This window comes from Salmo salar, chromosome ssa11 (genome assembly GCF_905237065.1).
Source record: "Salmo salar chromosome ssa11, Ssal_v3.1, whole genome shotgun sequence".
NCBI lineage: Eukaryota > Metazoa > Chordata > Actinopteri > Salmoniformes > Salmonidae > Salmo > Salmo salar.
Window position 1 is genome coordinate 78,077,532 of NC_059452.1, and position 16,617 is coordinate 78,094,148.

At 42.1% G+C, this 16,617-nt stretch overlaps 1 protein-coding gene and 1 long non-coding RNA gene across 4 annotated transcripts in view; one reads left to right on the forward strand and one right to left on the reverse strand.

The window, feature by feature from the left end:
- Window positions 1-16,617, reverse strand: part of LOC123725188 (transmembrane protein 132C-like) — a 69,786-nt gene that overhangs the window by 7,278 nt on the left and 45,891 nt on the right. The window lies entirely within an intron of this gene.
- LOC106563164 (uncharacterized) lies at window positions 3,281-12,937 on the forward strand. 3 transcript variants are annotated; one of them, XR_006757641.1, is made up of 6 exons: window positions 3,281-3,533; window positions 3,799-4,240; window positions 4,884-4,998; window positions 5,080-5,190; window positions 5,360-5,456; window positions 11,844-12,937. It is a non-coding gene; the product is annotated as an uncharacterized lncRNA (long non-coding RNA). The 3 variants fall into 3 exon arrangements; XR_001319189.2 differs by lacking the exon at window positions 3,281-3,533 and having other exon boundaries at window positions 3,541-3,898; window positions 4,132-4,240; XR_006757640.1 differs by lacking the exon at window positions 3,281-3,533 and having other exon boundaries at window positions 3,541-4,240.

A 16,617-nucleotide genomic window follows, 5' to 3' on the forward strand; every position in this document is an offset into this window, starting at 1 on the left:
CGCTCACAGTGGTTGATGTCAGACACTCACAGTGGTTGATGTCAATAGCTCACAGTAGTTGATGTCAATAGCTCACAGTAGTTGATGTCAGTAGGTCACAGTGGTTGATGTCAGTAGGTCACAGTGGTTGATGTCAGTAGCTCACAGTGGTTGATGTCAGTAGGTCACAGTGGTTGATGTCAGTAGCTCACAGTGGTTGATGTCAGTAGCTCACAGTGGTTGATGTCAGTGGTTGATGTCAGTAGCTCCCAGTGGTTGATGTCAGTAGCTCCCAGTGGTTGATGTCAGTAGCTCCCAGTGGTTGATGTCAGTAGCTCCCAGTGGTTGATGTCAGTAGGTCACAGTGGTTGGTGTCAGTAGCTCACAGTGGTTGATGTCAGTAGCTCACAGTGGTTGATGTCAGTGCCTGTATGAGGATATATCCTATAGGAGGCCACTGTTGATTCTTATGAAGGTTCCGTACTGTAAACTGTGGTCCGTAATTTCATAGGATCTTTATAACCTGTTTGACATTAACCTTTTTATGCAAGTAAAGTACATGATAAAACATGTAATGACAGGCCTGATGGAAACAGACATTTTTTGGAGTAAACTTTCCAAATGTCGACAAAACCAAATATGCCAGACAAGGAGGGATTATGCAAGAAATGTCGGTGGAAACGCTTTTATGTGCAAATATTGATTTAATAACCATTATATCAAAGTAAACATGGCAGTCACGCGATGACGTGTGTGTTCTTCCCACTACAACTCGTCAGGAAAGCATGCAGTTTATTAGGATACAGTTGAAATAAGTTATGATGAACATCACAGCTTGATGCTCCTTTCCAATAAATATTGAGGGTCTTATTCTGATGACATGCTGATCGATGCTTCACTGCCGTTTGACAAATAATTCTAATCTTGCACTTTTGTCAATAATAATCTCATCATGTAGACTAGCCCAGAAAGTATCTGCTAGCTGTTGGCTAAGGTGCACATGCAATAACAGAGTGGGAATATTTGCTATATAACGCAACAAGGCACAGCCTTTTATCCGCAACAAGTCAATTTGATGGAAACACATAGTTGGAAAATGTGCATATTGTTTTAATGCGGATTTTAGAATAGTAGCATGAAAATCAGTCACCAATTGAAAGGAAACCTATCTTGTGACTGACAAGTGAGTGTCACCTGGACTCAGTAGTCCAGGTGACAGTAGTCAACGGACTCAGTAGTCACGGATTCCCGGTCACGGCCGGCTGTGACACAGCCTGGGATCAAATCAGAGGCTGTAGTGGAGCCTCAGCACTGCGATGCAGTGACTTAGACCGCAACTCAGTCGGGAGGCTTGTAGCTTTCTTTTCTGTTGCAAGACGTTTTTCTATGACATGAACTAATAAATGGTAAACGCGTTTGGTGCTGCTGCTTTGAAAGTGCTTGTAACGATGTACGCTGAGAGTCGGAAAGCAAGTCAGGGAGTGAATACATTTAATTAACCTGTTAGGGCTAGGGGTCAGTATTGACACAGCCGGATAAAAAAGTACCCGATTTAATCTGGTTACTACTCCTGCCCAGTAACTACAATATGCATATAATTATTGGCTTTGGATAGAAAACACCCTAAAGTTTCTAAAACTGTTTGAATGGTGTCTGTGAGTATAACAGAACTCATATGGCAGGCCAAAACCTGAGAAGATTCCATGCAGGAAGTGGCCTGTCTGAGAAGTTGTTTTTCATCTTGGCTCTTTTTATTGAAGACTGAGGATCTTTGCAATAACGTGACACTTCCTATGGCTCCCATAGGCTCTCAGAGCCCGGGAAAAAGCTGAACGATATCGAGGCAGGCTCTGGCTGAAACACTTTATCGCTTTTGGCAAGTGGCCGCTCAGAGTACTATGGGCTTAGGCGCGTGCCCGAGTCGACCGAATGCTTTCTTTTCTTTTGTCTGTTTACCTAAACGCAGATTCCCGGTCGGAATATTATCGCTTTTTTATGAGAAAAATGGCATAAAAATTGATTTTAAACAGCGGTTGACATGCTTCGAAGTACGGTAATGGAATATTTAGATTTTTTTTGTCACGAATTGCGCCATGCTCATCACCCTTATTTACCCTTTCGGATAGTGTCTTGAACGCACGAACAAAACGCCGCTGTTTGGATATAACGATGGATTATTTTGAACCAAACCAACATTTGTTATTGAAGTAGAAGTCCTGGGAGTGCATTCTGATGAAGACAGCAAAGGTAATAACATTTTTCTTATAGTAAATCTGACTTTGATGAGTGCTAAACTTGCTGGGTGTCTAAATAGCTAGCCCTGTGATGCCGGGCTATCTACTGAGAATATTGCAAAATGTGCTTTCACCGAAAAGCTATTTTAAAATCGGACATATCGAGTGCATAGAGGAGTTCTGTATCTATAATTCCTAAAATAATTGTTATGCTTTTTGTGAACGTTTATCGTGAGTAATTTAGTAAATTCACCGGCAGTGTTCGGTGGGAATGCTAGTCACATGCTAGTCACATGCTAATGTAAAAAGCTGTTTTTTGATATAAATATGAACTTGATTGAACAAAACATGCATGTATTGTATAACATAATGTCCTAGGGTTGTCATCTGATGAAGATCATCAAAGGTTAGTGCTACATTTAGCTGTGGTTTGGGTTTATGTGACATTATATGCTAGCTTGAAAAATGGGTGTCTGATTATTTCTGGCTGGGTACTCTGCTGACATAATCTAATGTTTTGCTTTCATTGTAAAGCCTTTTTGAAATCGGACAGTGTGGTTAGATTAACGAGAGTCTTATCTTTAAAATGGTGGAAAATAGTCATATTTTTGAAAAATTGAAGTAATAGCATTTCTAAGGTATTTGAATAACGCGCCACAGGATTCAACTGGCTGTTGAGTAGGTGGGACGCAAGCGTCCCACCTAGCCCATAGAGGTTAATAAATAAATTAACAAAACAAGATACACAAACAGCACACCGACATGAAACAGGAACAATGACGACTAGGGAAGAAAGCAAGGGAGTGACATATAAAGGGCAGGTAATCAAGGAGGTGATGGAGTCCAGGATAGTGTCTTTATGCGCTTAAAAGGTGTGCGCCCTAACGAGCAGCCTGGTGACCTAGAAGCCAGAGAGGGAGCACACGTGACAGTGGTGTGGCGGCACCAAACAAGATTGAAAAGTACTGGGGCAAATTCTGTCCCGCCACACGTTTTCTGACAGCTCTGTCAATTATTCTAAAAAGCTAGATACACCCATTTTAAATTACCAGAAGGAAAATGTTTCAAATTACATGACACTAACAGCTGAATCCCATTACCGCACAGCAAGAAACGTTGAGATATTTTCACAACCCAATAAATTTATGGCTGTAGGGTCATTTTGTTGGATTATTTTCCAAATGCTGGGTTGTTTTCGTAGTGACAACGGGTTGGGTACAAGGTACATTTGTAATAAAAACCCAACGAACAGACGCTGGGTGACATCAAATCTGTGCAAAACCCATTGGCACTTGTTGTGCCACTAGACAGCGAAAACAGGTATGTTAACCTTTATCTGTTGTAATTTAAATGAGCACATTTTTTGTTAGACACCTCAATTGTTATTTCATATAATTTTGGTGACTTCACAGCAATTGCTATACAGCTAGCCAAATCAATACAACATTTAGCAAGATAGCATGCTTAGCTAACATTAAATAAAAAATCTCCCTACTTTATATCTCATAGCTGCACTCTTGTCACAATTTCTTAATGAAATTGGCCTATGTTGTCTCTATAACCTGTTATTGTTTTATTGTTACAGCCACTGACTGTGTGCAGGACAACAGAGTGGAAAATTGTCACGTCGTGACCATAGAAAGCTTTTATTTCTATGGTGGAGTAGGTCAGGGCGTGACTGGGGGGTTAGTCTAGTTTATTATTTATATGTGGTGTTCTAGGTTTGTTTTTCTATGTTGGTGATTGTGTATGATTCCCAATTAGAGGCAGCTGGTAATCATTGTCTCTAATTGGGGATCATACTTAAGTAGCATGTTTTCCACCTGTGGGTGATGGGATATTGTATTTTGAGTAAGTGTATGTAGCACCTCTGTAGTCACGTTTCATTTATTCTATATTGTTTTTGTATTTTGCTTAGTTTCACTTTATAATAAATATGTGGAACGCTGCTCACGCTGCGGCTTGGTCTGATCATTCCAACGAACGTGACAAAAATCTGTTCCCGATTTAAAATAATTACTGCCAAGGTGAGTCTAGCTCAGAAACCAGCTAGCTAGCTATACTGTGCAAAAATATAAACACAACATGTAAATTGTTGGTCCCATGTTTCTGGAGCTGAAATAAAAGATCCCAGAAATGTTCCATCCGAATGTTGAATGTTAATTTCTCTACCATAAGCTGCCTCCGACATCGTTTTAGAGAATTTGGTAGTACGTCCAACCGGCCTCACAACCGCACACCACGTGTAACCACGCCAGCCCAGGACCTCCACATCCAGCTTCTTCACCTGTGGGATCGTCTGAGACCAGCCACCTGGACAGCTGATGAAACTGAAGAGTATTTCTGTCTGTAATAAAGCCCTTTTGTGGGGAAAAACTCATTCTGATTGTCTGGGCCTGGCTACCCAGTGGGCTCATGACTGCGCCCCTGCCCAGTCATGTGAAATCCATAGATTAGGGCCTAATTCATTTTTTTTCAATTGGCTGATTTCCTTATAGGAACTGGTACTCAGTATGTTGCTTTTATATTTTTGTTCAGTATAGGTCTATAGGTTTTAAAATGTATTAATTGCACTCCATTGGTTGTTATTGCATTGAAATGTATTAATTGCTTTGGTTTTTATTGCATTGGTTCTTTTGTTGCCTTGACTCTTTCTTACATCTGATAAAGCTCTTCAGGTAGCCAAGGAGGGTACTGAGTGCTTGAGATTTCCTCCTATAACTCATCCCATTCCTCAACAACTTCATCACCAGACTGCTGTACTGACTGCTGACATTGCTGACAGGTTAGGACAGACAGAGACCTTTCAGCTCTCTCTCTTCACTCTTAGCTAATGTTTAAAAATCTTTTTTTTTTTCAAATACAGCGGTGACCTGTGACTATGAGTGATGGAGTGTCATCGGCCGTGAGTCGTTGTCTTCCATAGGGGGAGAAAGGGGCAAGTGACCTCGCAGGGGATGGTGAAACCCTTCTAATGGTAAGATGCTGTGAAGAATATACTAGGCCTATCATAATTATGCGTTTGACATCATACTTTATTCATTCCTTATGGAAATTGACATATTGTACAAATGTCCTGATCCAATATGTTTTCCTGATCACATCCATCATTTGAGATTTGTTTGAAATGTTGGTTTCCCCTATAGACCCATTTGGCGATGTGGCCCTGAAGGTGATTCCTGGCACACTGCCTAAATCATCATACAGAATGGATGGGGAAATGATACGACCCTAAAACAACCTGTAAGTATACAGGCATTACTGTAATATGAACAGTTCTACAATGCAGTTCACCTGTACTGTAAGTGCAGCAGAGAAATGCCCTCATCCAGATGACAAAGACATTTCTAACAGACCTGCTAAACCTTCTTTGTTTTTACTTGTAATGTTGGAACCAACAAGCAGTTGCCTACCTCCAGCAGGCAGAGCCAATAAACATTTGTCCACCAGCTCAGGGACAAGCTACACTGCTCACAGCCCTGTGTAATGTTCAATGTAATTTTATTTACTGGACACTTGCTGGACCTTTTGAAACAGTGTATTTGTCTTGTTCTAACTTTTTTTTTTACTTCCCATGAGTTAGGGATAGGGAGGGTGATGAGTGGGAGTGGGGTATCAATGGTAATGTGTTTAAAATGTAAACTTATTAAATACAACTATCGAATATTAATAATCACATTGAAATTCCATGACAAATCAGTTATATTATCATTCCTAATCTAAATATATATTTTTTAATGAATGATAAATAACAAAATAAACTAATTAATATAATAATATAGATTGGTTATTAAAAACATCAATTGGGTTAAAGTTAACCCAACTCAATCATCAAGTTTGCTGACAACACAACAGTGGTAGAGTCCTGGAGAAGTGGTGCCAGGAAAAGAACCTCTCCTTCAACAAAACAAAGGAGCTGATCCTGGACTACAGGAGACAGAAGAGAGAGCACGCTGACTATCGTCATTGACGGGGCCGCAGTGGATATGGTCACTTAAGGCCTGATATGGTCTCTCCACACTGACACCGTGGGGGAAGAAGGCATGTCAGAAATTCGACCTCCTCCCCTAAGACCCTCACAAACTTCTACAGATGCACCATTGAGAGCATTCTGTTGGGATGCATAACCTCACCACCCTCAACCGCATGACTCTCCAGATGGTGGTGTGGTGGGACGTTGCCTGCCCTCCAGGACCTTTACACCACTCGGTATCAAGGGAAGGCCAAAGAGATAATTATTAAGGACCTCAGTTACTCGAGCCACGGACTGTTCACTTGGCTACCGTCTGAAAGACAGACAGTACAGGTGCATCAGAGTTGGGACCAAGAGACTGAAAGACAGCATCTGTTGAACCGCAATCACTAGCAGTCTACCAGGTTATGCACACTCACTCACACAAAACACACACACACCATGTACTTACAAACACATGCACATACATACATACACACAGTCTTGTACAACACACAATTCAGTCCCAATTCAGTAGATTTACCCTAACCAGAAAACCTAACCTGAACCCTAACCCTAAATCTAACCCTAGCTCCTAACCCTAAAACTAACCCTAGCTCCTAACACTAATTCTAACCTTAACCCTAAACCCCCTAGGAATAGCATTTGACCTTGTGGGGACCAACAAAATGTTCCCAGTTGGTCAAATTTTTGTTTATTTACTAATCTTGTGGGGACTTCTGGTTCCCACAAGTATAGTTAAACACATCCACACACACTCATTTTATATACTTTATTTTATAAACCAATCAAATTTACATTAAAAAGGAATCAAACATTTCAAAGGTACCTGTATGCATGGCACTCAAGGATACCGAAAGCATCTCCTTCTCCAAACAGCTAGGCTGCCCACGACAGCTGAAACAGAGCAGTACCTAGCCAACTGCTTTGCCCTAGTTTTTGTCAGGCTCGCAATCTGGAGGCCACGCACTGCAAGCCTGTGTACGTGGCTGAGACTGCCAAATATCAGCGCCACCAGCTTGCACCTACACCCGAGGCTGTCCAAGCATGCCACGAGGGGCTGGTACTTAAGCAAACACACACACACAGCCAACGCTGCTGTCCCATGTATTAGAGTAGGTATTCCCAAACTGGGGTGTACGCGCAATGCCGTCGGGGGTATGCCAAATAGAAATGTGATTCACATTGAAAAAAACGAATAAAATAGAGACACATACCAGCTCTACTGGTACTGTAGTACTGCTACTACCAGCAGTACTACACCTGCACCTGTCGACGACACAAGTTGTTCTGCTTCCACGAGCATATCCAATGATTGCATCAGTAATTCTACATTTGTTGTTAGCCCAGCTAGCATGGACACTGACAGTTGTGAATTTGATGCAGCCAAAGAGCTACTGCCCCCTTACCCGGGAAAGCACCGAACAGACAGGGACGTTGGACCATCGAAGAGGTGCAAATATGATGAGAACTACATTGATTTGGGGTTCACTTATTTGGGAGTAGTGTCTTTCACAGTGTGTTATATGTGCAAAAGTACTATCTCACAACTCAATGAAACCTTCCCTTTTGTGCAGACATTTAGAAACAAAACATGGCAATTTGAAAAATAAGCCACAAGAGTTTTTTGAGTGGGAATTCAGACGAATTTCGAGTAGTAAGACATGTATAAAACCAACAGACACTATTAATAAAAAGTGGCTAGAAGCGTCTTATATGGTGAGCTACCGAGTGGCTAGGACAGGCAAGCCCCATGCTATTGTGAAGGACTTAATTACTCCTGCTGCCGTGGATATGGCTGGGACAATGCTGGGGGAAAAGGCCCAAACAACAATACAGACAATGCCTTCAAAAAACAACACTGTTTCACGACGCATCAATGACATGGTAGGAGATGTTTCGAAACAATTACTGCTTCGCATACAGTACAAGCCACTGAATTCTATGCGTTACAGCTGGATGAGTCAACAGACGTGGCGGACCCAGCTCCTGCTATATGTCCATTGCGTTTATGGGGGGACAATTAAGGAAGACATCCTCTTCTGCAAACCAATGGAAACCAGGACAACAGGAGAGGATATTTTTAAGGTACTGGACAGCTTTGTGACATCAAATGGACTTTGGTGGTCAAGATGTGTTGGTATCTGTACTGATGGCGCAAAAGCCATGACAGGGAGACATAGTGGAGTGGTGACGCGGGTGTAAGCAGTTGTTCCCGACGCCACTGGGTTACACTGCAGCATCCACCGAGAGGCTCTTGCTGCCTGAATGCCTGACAGCTTGAAAGACGTTTAGGACACTACAGTGAAAATGGTTAACTTTGTTAAAGTAAGCCCCTGAACTCTCGTGTATTTTCTGCACTGTGCAATGAGATGGGCAGCGACCATGTAACGCTTTTACAACATACAGAAGTGCGCTGGTTATCAAGGGGCGAAGTATTGACACGTGTTTTGGAATTGAGAGACGAGCTTAAAGTTTTCTTTGCTGACCATAATTTTCACTTGTCTGACCGCTTGCATGATAACAAGTTTCATTCACGACTGGCCTATCTGGGTGATGTTTTTCCTCGCCTGAATGATCTGAATCTAGGATTACAGGGACTCTCCGCAACTATATTCAATGTGCGGGACACAATTGAGGCTTTAAGAAGTTTAAGAAGTTGGAGCTGTTCTCTGTCTGCATTAACAAGGACAACACACAAGCCTTTCCATCATTGTATGATTTTTGTGTGCAAATTAACTCAAGCTTACGGACAATGTCAAATGTGAGATAGCGAAGCACCTGAGTGAGTTGGGTGAGCAATTACGCAGGTACTTTCCCGAAACGGATGACACAAACAACTGGATTTGTTATCCCTTTCATGCCCTTCCTCCAGTCCACTTACCGATATCTGAACAAGAGAGCCTCATCGAAATTGAAACAAATGGTTTTGTGAAAAGTGAATTTAATCAGAAGCCACTGCCAGATTTCTGGATTGGGCTGCGCTCAGAGTATCCTGCCTTGGCAAATCGTGCCGTTAAGACACTGATGCCCTTTGCAATCACGGACCTATGTGAGAGTGGATTCTCGGCTCTCACTAGCATGAAAACTAAATACAGGCACAGACTGTGTGTGGAAAATGATTTAAGACCGAGACTCTCCAATACAACCCAGCATTGCAGAGTTATGTGCATCCTTTCAAGCACACCCCTCTCATTAACCTGTGGTGAGTTATTCACCATTTTTGATGAACAAATAAAGTTTTATATGTAAGATGGTTAAATAAAGAGCAAAATAATTGATTATTATTATTTGTGCCCTGGTCCTATAATAGCTCTTTGTCACTTCCCACGAGCCGGGTTGTGACAAAAACTCACACTCATTCTTATGTTAAAATAAATGTATCGTATAGTGTGTGTGTGGCAGGCTTACAACCTGGTGCTAGAGGGGTACGCAACTGGAGGTTGAATGTTTGAAGGGGTACGGAACTATAAAAGTTTGGGAACCACTGCTCTAGTACATCTACTGATGTACATATCATTATTAGTATATCTTGTGTAAATTCATCCGGTGTACATACGTGTAGATTGCGTTATATACAGTGCTATTTGGGTTATTCATTTGATTCATTCCGACATTTCTTGATATCTTGTATTTTCTTATGTATTATTTGTGTACTTGTTTGACATTCTACTGCATCGTTAGGAGCTAGTAACACAAGCATTCCGCTGCACACGCTATAACGTCTGCTAAACTGGGTACGCGACCAGTAAACTGATTTGATATAATTACATAACCCAATGCGGGGTTAAAAAAAATCTACTCAATGCGTTGGGTTAAAATAGATTCTATAATGACCCATGGTTGGTTTACCGGTACCCATTTGTTTTTAGTGAGCAGCTAAACATCCTCTCCTGTTTCTGGCTCTAGCAAATGCCCTCCCTTCCTTCCCTCCTCCCTACCCCTCCCCTCTGCAGCTCTCCACAGCACTGAATAACCCCATTACCTGTGGGCAAAACTGAATTAGAGAATAACCAATGACAGCCGAGCGCAGCCGCCTCTGTTCAGATAAATAAATAAGGTGAAACGGTGTGTGTGCTGTCTTGTCCAGAGTCAATTAAATCCTAAGAGCTGTAGCCTAGCCGCCTACCTAGTAGAGGGAGTGTGGAGGAGTAGACACGGCCAGATGTGAGGATAAGGGGAGCTAATTTAATTAATGAGTTGGATGCTGTTCTTTTCATTATCAAGCCTAGTTAAACATACTGGGGCATGACAACACGGAAAATGGGAAAGGAGATTAACACTGTCAGATTCACAGTCCTCACCAGAATAAGCTAATCTCCAGCCAAGCGTAGTGCGTTCTACTGCCTCTCTCTTTTTCCTCTCTCTGACTCTCCATCTGTCTCTGTTTCTTTCTCTCTCTCACCCACTCCCTCCCTCTCAGCGTCAGATTTCCTTCATTCAAACCTATTTCTACTTCCTTTCTCTCTTCTCTGCCACTCTCTCCCTGTCATTTTTCCCTTTCTCATGTCTCTCTATTCTATCTTCCTTAGTCCCTCTCCATCCCACTCACCTTCAACCAATCTCTCTCACCTCCCTCTCTCCTGCCTCTTTCTTCATTCCCTCTCTATATGCTGAAACAATGAGCCGTAAGCAACATTGATCTGAGAGAGAAAGTGATATGAGTTTGCTCTGAACCCAAATCAACTGAGCTATTCCAAGCCAAAACTAGGCCAACCAAGATATACTAGTGATATTAAGCTTAACAGACCAGCTTTACCTGGCTATGTCTATGTTCTAACTAGTGTGTAGTGCCATGGTGCCTGAATACGACGTTGAACAAATCCTCATTCCACTGATCACCTGAGAAAATCAATATCTGCTCTGCACTAAATATGGTTAGTATATCTAGGAGATGGAGGGTTGTGAGGTCTACTGTTGAGGGGAGGATGATCAAGTTGAGTACTACTTAGTATTTTAACTTTGAGTGGATGGATGGTATTGAGTGATCCTTAATGGAGGAGATGCTGAGTGTCACCAATTTCCACCACTCCCCCCCTACAATCACCTTGATTTACCCAAGGGACTGCATCATACTATTGCCCCGTACTCTGCTGTAAGCCTATGACACACATAGGCCTACTATCCCCCAGGAGGTTGGTGGCACCTTAATTGGGGAGGACGGGCTCGTGGTAATGGCTGGAGCGGAATAGGTGGAATGGTATCAAATGCATCAAACACATGCTTTTCATGTGTTTGATGTCATTCCATTTACTCCGTTCCAGCTATTATTATGAGCCGTCCTCCCCTGAGCAGCCTCCACTAGGCGACACACCTTGCTCCTTTCTGCAGGTTTGCTTGAAAAGTATTGCACTAAAAGCAAGGGAAACATGTAGATGACTATAATGATTACATGCGTGTGTAGAAGGGCAGGGGGGGGGTTGGTCAAAAGTGAAGAAGGAGAGAGGAGGGGAGAAGTGAGAGGAGAGAGGGGTTTCTTTGATTGCCTGAAGCCCATCTCTCCCTCCCCCTTCATCCAGCCAGAGAAGACAGAGACACTTAATGCAGAGAAAGGAGCGACAGATGCCTCATCTCAATGTTCTCTTATCTAGCCCTCTCTCACGCCACTTCTTTCTTTTCATTTCTTCTTTTACCCCTGCCTTTATTAAACTCTAAAGCAGGCTGAAGACTGACAGAGAAAGATCACTTCAAATGAGAAGAGGCTCAAACTCGGAGCTGTCCACGGCTTCACAGCCTCACTGCAGATCAAGAGTAGTCGTACAGGCTGGAGCTTGGAGCTTGAAGGCCAAGGCAGGAGACAACTCACTGCACAGCCAATGGCAGACGGATGGACCAACAAGTTTACTGAGCTCTGCTGTCTCTTACTGGGAAGCCTGAACTTTAACTTTGTATGGGGTCGAAGAAATAAACTGTGATTTTGGAATGGCACATACTGTACATTAGCCTTGTGACTCACTTGTGGCTGCGGAAGACTTATGAAAACACAATCACTGACAAGCGGAAAAGTACTGTACAAGGTGGTGGAGAAAGGAATGTGCATTTAGTGGTGTAAAATGAAACAGTAATAGAAAAGGAAATCATAGTAGCTCACTAAAATGAATCACAGGCGCGGCTGGTAGCCCAGTTGTTAGAGTGTTGGACTTGTAACCGAAAGGTTACAACATCGAATCCCCGAGCTGACAAGGTAAAAATCTGTCGTTCTGTCTGTTCTGTTCCTAGGCCGTCATTGAAAATAAGAATTTGTTCTTAACTGACTTGCCTTGTCAAATAAAGGTCAAATAAAAATTTAAAAAATCACAGGAATAGAATATCAAATGCAACTGTGTCAAATGTCAGCGGGTTTAAAAAGTACAGCGGGGTGGATGAACAAAGACAGGAGCCCATTGGAGCAAAACACGTGAAGGAACCCAGACATTCTGCATGCTTCAGAGAGAGCTGACAACAATGAAAATGCTAGCATTGTTCGAAGGGCTCCTATTTCATCAGCTATTCAATTAAATGTAGCATGTAAATGTTTCCCCCATGTGGGGTTCTCAAAGTCAAGTGAATGGCTCTTGCTGCGTCCAACTTCAGTGCTGCATCTCACATGACTTCCCATGTTGCCAGATTTGGATGGGCACTTCAAATTAGCTCATAATAAATCTATATATTTATACTGTAAACATGTATATCCTATATAAATTCGCTTTTACTCTACATTTTATCCACCCTTTACCCATTTTGTTTATAATGTATCTGAACTTTGTGTAAATTCCTGTCTGTGATCTGTCTCTAAATCAGTAAGTACAATTCTGAGTACGCATGAACACACTTGGCGAATAAAGGTGATTCTGATTCTGACAAGAAACTACAATTAACAGTGAAAAAAATGAGAAAATATTCTCCATAGAAACAGAGCGCAAATAAATGAACGACAAGGAAGCATCTGCTCTTGTAAACATGAAAAGACGTTATAGAAAAAATATCCTTGAAAACTTCCAGATACATTTTTGTTCCCCAAATATACTCTTTCTGTCTGTAGTAATTAATGACTTTGCATAACAATCACTGATATCGAGAGATTAAAATAAATGGAAACTAGAAAAAATGACAAGGAGGTGACTGAGAGAACATAGAATGTTGGTGAAAAACAGTAAAATAAATAGTGTGTGGGGGGTAAAAAGGGTGAAAATATGAAATGAGGTAAATAAGAGGATGACAGTAAGGTTTTGGACAGTGCAACACAGCTCAGTGACACTCCCCTACAGTGTAACCAAATCAACGCCTTAGCCATGGGATGAGGGATACTAGCTGAATCTTTACGTTAGAAAAACATCTTAAGTCTTGTAACCAACATGCAACATTCTGATGCTCATTGGAGTCAGATTTAGGATAATTGTACAAAACAACACACATTTTAAAATGTGTGTCAACGTGGTGTTTTTCTCTTAGAATCAACAAATCATATTAATGCAACTGTACATCAAGGGACTCAAAACTTCCCCTTTTATCAGGCGCTTACTTGGTTTTAGAGACCACAGCCCAGCAAATCCCCTAAAGGAATGACGTAATAGCATATGCTGACAGAGGCTGGAGCCCTATGGACACCAGTCGCACAGTTCCCTAGTCTTTTAAATCAGGGGATGGGGGAAAACATACCATGCAGATGGCTCTGTTCCCATAAGTCCTCCCTGACCTGACGGTGAGTCCAGGGGGACCAGAGTTAGTCTTCAAATGGAATCTGCTGTGATAGGATGGATCATCCCAGAGTGATCCAATATTTGGACGGGAGCTGGAGGGGGACTAGTGGGATTATCACAGGATGTGCTGGGCCAGATTAGGGAGAGGACGTAAACCTGATGGAGAACGGGTTACAGATAAACCCTGCTGGTCAGTCAGTCTAGACTACACTCCAATAGGCTACAGAAAATAATAAGACCTCTACTGTAACCAAATTGGGTACATCATACATGCTCAGATTATATCCTTATACAGCATTCTAACGGTCCTAATCTCATTAAATTGTATAGATGAATGAATTCCACTAACATTAGGATAAAGTTGTGAGTATGTTTCTGATAGAGCCACAGTCAACATACTGTGAAGGTGATGGATCACTTTGATCTGACTTTGACAAATTCAATATTTAAGTTAGAGGTAAAGCTTCTGTTGATAATGCCAGACATACATGTCACGTATACACACACACAAACACAAAGACATTTATGTACTCAAGCACGCATGCGCACACACAAACACACACGCTGCTTTATTCATTGTTTACCTAAACAGATGAGATTTCTCAGCCAGAACTTTAATTGAAAACTCGCTTCAAATGGAAAATGTACAATGCTGTCAAAAGCCAAACGAACAGCACACATGTCACAGGGAGGAAGAACAAAACAATCAGAATTACCATGCATATGCAAATATCATTCATCGGAAGTCATTATTGCAACAATTTATCTTTGGCAATCACTGAACCATTTTAATCAGGATCGTTACAAATGGTTGATTATTCATTATGTCCTGTAATTAGATCGTAAATTGTATGGATATACTAGGTGAGGCTTTCGAAGGAGAGCACTCGCTGGGGACAAATAGAAAACCAGCTAAGGACAAATATTAGGCATACAGGGAGCAAGGCCAGATGGGGACATACGTTCCTGTGCCAGGTCTCCTTAGAGAGAAATGTATCTGATTGATCCATTGTTGTTTAGACCGCACTGTTCATTAGGAGTGCAGAGGTGAAAGGTCAGTCATGCAGGTTGTGTAAGCTCAAAGGTAATTTACACATGGATTGGCTGTCTGTTGTTCTGCCCCTGAGCAAGGCAGTTAACCCACTGTTCCCCCGGGCACTGAAGACGAGGATGTCGATTAAGGCAGCCCCCCGCAACTCTCTGATTCAGAGGGGTTGGGTTAAATGCGGAAGACACATTTCAGTCGAAGGCATTCAGTTTTACAACTGACTAGGTATCCCCCTTTCCCTTTCCTGTTGCCAAGACAACAACAGTGAGTGCTTGATGAGGTCTTTGTTTGTGGACTGTCAATAGCAGGGAGGTCATTAGTTAATGGTGTGCGGTGTAGTTGTATTATGTGTAGTGTACACAGTTGGGACCAAGGGTGTGTGGGAGAGAATTCCAAGGACATAAATCCAAGTGCAGCTTTATGATCAGAGCTTTACCTTAGATCCCTTTTTACAATTTCTGATAGTGCTGAAGATTTGACTGTAGGAACAAGCAGATGGAGATAACATTGTCAGAACCCAGGAAGTACAAAGTCAATGCATGTCAAAGTTCTTCGCTTCTGTCCATATCCATCCACCCTAACTCTGCTCTGTCTGCCTTAGGGGACAGAGTAATGACCAAGCTGACCTGCTTGTGCCTGAGGCGGGCTGGTCATGGAGCATGCGTTCCATATTTCTGCTCTGTTCTCCTCTGTTCTGCTTTGTCTCTGTTAATGCCTCAGCGGGGCCTCCGGTAAATCAATTGAGGGCTGATCTTTAAAAGCTGGCGCGTCAGCGAGCACATTAGCCCCATTTGCACTTCATTACGTGCACCGCTGGGCAGTGCTGAACACTCACAATCAGCAGAAAGACCCGGACAGGGGCCCAGTCGTAACATACACAGGTACGGATGTACTGTAGGAGAGGGATAAGTTTAGGAGGAGAAGGGGGAGAGAAGGGAGAGAGGGAAAGATGGGGAGAGGAGAGAGAGGAGGAAGATGGAGGGATGGTTCAGGGGTTGAATAATTTACTTTGACAAAGGCCCCAAGGGAAAACTATGGGTGAGCTCTGATGGGTATTCTGCTTGACTTTGAAAAATAAACGAGCACAAACAAACAGCCAAACATATTTTCAAAAGTAGTATTTGTTTTGAAGCAGTCATACTTTTTGTTTCCTACCATTTTTTTCCCCTTCAAAATTGCTTCTGGGATTTGGCTTATGTTTGTTTCTTAGATTTCTCTGACTAGCTTGTGAAGGGAACTTTTTTTTCTATCAGGAAATACGAAATCAGATTGCATTGCGGAGCATGCAACCAACAAAAAGCTACAGCCGCCCCCTCTATCCTGCTGTCTATCTCTTCCCTTCTTCATCTATACATCTGCTTGTTATTTTAACTCTCCCTCCACCTCTCTCTCTCTCTGCTCTCCCTCCTTTTCTCCTCATCAGAGGCCAGACTGTACCAAGCAAAACCATATTTAATGAAAACATCACTAACAGTGTGTAAGCAGCATTAAAAGGCTTTTGATAAACCCAACACCTGTTTCTGTAGGTTGAGTTAATAAACCACTATCTAAATTTGACACACAGCCTACCGTATCAAAAATGTGATAAAGTTAAGGAGTTTAATCTGCTTTGAGGAATAAACATCAAAGTTGACTTTGAGAGGTATGTGTGAGTTCATAGGAATTGCTGGAGGTACATTGACAAGCACATGCACATTGCACACA